Source organism: Myodes glareolus, chromosome 10 (assembly GCF_982192425.1).
Source record: "Myodes glareolus chromosome 10, mMyoGla1.1, whole genome shotgun sequence".
Lineage (NCBI taxonomy): Eukaryota > Metazoa > Chordata > Mammalia > Rodentia > Cricetidae > Myodes > Myodes glareolus.
This window is the reverse complement of record NC_142035.1, coordinates 31,795,526-31,798,397: the sequence shown is the minus strand read 5'-3', so window position 1 is coordinate 31,798,397 and position 2,872 is coordinate 31,795,526. Positions and strand designations below refer to the sequence as shown.

General features: G+C 40.3%; 1 pseudogene; it reads right to left on the bottom strand.

The window, feature by feature from the left end:
• Positions 1 to 1,784: 1,784 nt before the first annotated feature.
• LOC125413886 (NADH dehydrogenase [ubiquinone] 1 beta subcomplex subunit 1 pseudogene) lies at positions 1,785 to 2,051 on the bottom strand (annotated as a pseudogene).
• Positions 2,052 to 2,872: the final 821 nt, after the last annotated feature.

Sequence of the window (2,872 nt, the reverse complement as noted above, 5' to 3'; positions counted from 1 at the left end):
CATGCAGCAATCATACACCATTCAGCAGGGCCCATCTCTGGTGAATTGTGGACATTAATGACAGTTGCAAGAGCTCAAATATTATATAATCACTAATTACATTCTGTGCAATTAGTAGAGGCTCATCAGTGTGAATCACTAATGGCTGATCACCCCCGTTCTCTCTGGGAGGAAGTAGACTGGCTGCATAATTTTCTGATTGTATTAGCATAGGCACAAATGTTATTAACAAACTTTGGCGGTCATGAAGAGGCTGAGAGGCTGTGAGGGACAAAAGCAAGCGACTCTACCTGATGGGTGCAGACACTTCACTCTGAACCTCAAAACTGCGTGTTTGTGATTTGGGGGTGCATCTCATTCATCCGCCAGCTTCCAAATGGAAAACCCACTCAACATTCCAGCCAGCAGGCCGAGAAAGGATGGATGCAAGGCCATTTAAAGAAACAAACCCCAAAAAGGCAGTCTGGGGACCTGTTTTCTTAAAATGTGTTCTGAAAGCCAAGTTTTAGGAATCAACAGGATGTATCAAGATCTGAAGCCAGCGACTAAATGAAAGGTATACTTCTGAAAGGGTAGGGTGCTTCTATGACCTTTGTTTACCCTCCACCTACTAGGTTACTTTTTTGCCTTGCTAGCATTGTGGCAACACAGTTCAATAGACTAGGCGGCTTATGCAACAGAGTCAGTGGTTGGCGATCTCTCCTGGGGCCACAAGCGGCCCTCCTTCTTGTTATTCTGGCTTTTCTTTGTGTAGGAGCACCTATGGAGTCTGTGTGTGCAAATCCCCTCTCTGAAGACACATACCATTCATTTGCCTCAGTTTTGCCTTAATCACGTCTTTAAATACCCCTCTCCGAACACAGCCCCATTGTGAGCTGCTGAAGGTTGGGCTTCTGCATGAATTTGGCAAGGATGTAATTCAGCTCATAGCTGGAAATAGTCCAACACAAGTTCTTGCTGGAAGATTGGAGAGAGGCTTGATTAGGGCCATGCTGGAAATGGCAAATTGGAGAAAACTGATAGCAGCCAGCAGCCACATACAACAGCCAAACATGTGTGGTTACTCTGAGTGAAAAATTAATCTTCATTATTATTTTCCATTTTAATTAATTTGATATTCAAAACTAAAAGTGTGTAAAATATTCTACAGCTTAGTTGCTATTTGGGTAAGGCTGAATGTCATTTCAACCACTGAAATTGGAATGTCTAACTTAAGCTGGGTTCCCAGTGTCAAATGCACGTTAGAATTCAGAGATAGAACAAGAAGAAAAAAAAAAAACAAAAAACAAAGCTAAACGTCTCAACATTTTCACATTATATATGGAAATAAAAACTGTTTTAAATCCATTGTGGTAACTGAACTATTCTTTCAAAACTGATTTAACCTGTTTCTTTCGGGGGTTGACGGTGTAACAAAAATAGTAAGCTACATGTCTGCTACTCTATATATGCCTGCTTCCATGTACATGTCTGCTTCTCTCTACATGTCTGCTTCTCTCTACATGTCTGCTTCCATCCACATGTCTGCTTCTCTCTACATGTCTGCTTCTCTCTACATGTCTGCTTCTCTCTACATGTCTGCTTCCCTCTACATGTCTGCTTCCATCCACATGTCTGCTTCTCTCTATATGTCTACTGGACAGATTCAAGGAAACTTATGCTCCTAGTTTTCACCAGAGTTAGGTCAGCACACAAACTAAATTATAGCTTCATCTTGCCAAAACAATTAAGGTTCTGTGTTCTTTTTTTAAAAAAAAATAATAAGTTTTATTTCTCCAATGACTTTTAAAATGTGAACATTCTGAGATTTAGCCGCAGGCTTTACTTCCAAGTAACTTCCTCATTGGTCCTCAGTTCCCTCCGAAATAGCATCCTCTTGTTCCGGAAGGCAGTTAGCTTCACGTCATCCCTCCTGTCTAGATAGCATCCAAAGACAAATCCCACAGGGACAAGTATATGAACCCAGTGTTCACGCACAAGCTGAAGCAAGGTCGTCGTGGCAGCTGCAGCCCGGTGCCGAGCACGACCCATGATCAAGGGCAGCAGTAGGGAGCTAGCAAGTTTCTGTGTTCTTTTGGGCCCTGTGTAGCTAAATTAAAATAGCAAACCCATTTCTCCTTAGGTGTTAATATACAATTAATTTTCCTATTAAGTTTTCTTATCATTTTCTAAATACCAGAATTTAAGTGTCAGAAAAATTTTCTCCATAATGAAAAAGGTAATAATGTTATCCTGGTATTCTGCTTCCACCAAAAAATATATATATATACTAGCTTACTTTGCCCTACCACCACTCCGTCAAACTTACCTCCTTCCCCAGTTGCTAGGAAATCCCTGAGTAAGGTAGCTGATACCCTTTATTTAATACACACTGGACACCTTTTCTAGTTTCTTTTTCTACAGCGTGATGAGGCCAAGAAGGTTCTGTGGGGTCTTTGGTTCTAGAACATCTTTGAGATTTGATCTTTGCTGTGACAATGAGAACTCTGAGGAATTATAGAAATCAAATTCAAGGGTTTCACAGGACTATTTTGAGGATGTATTTCTTCTATTACAAATTAAAATTAAAAACTGAAAAATCACATTAAAGATGAAAGCATTGAACATTACAGCACCAAGGATTAAAGGTTTGAAGTTCAAACAGCAATTGATATTAGGAAAAATAACTGTTGGTTCCTTCTGATTCTTTAATGTGGTTCTTATTTGCTTGTTTCTGGATTTTTACTTGTGCTTCTGAAGGTTAAATCTGGGGCCTTGTGAGTGCTGAACACTTGTCCTGTCCCTGAGCTGCACCCCGAATCTTTAACCTGCTCTTATGCAGCTTAATTCCCAATGTCATAAAGAACAAATAACAAACAGCAGATAGAACATG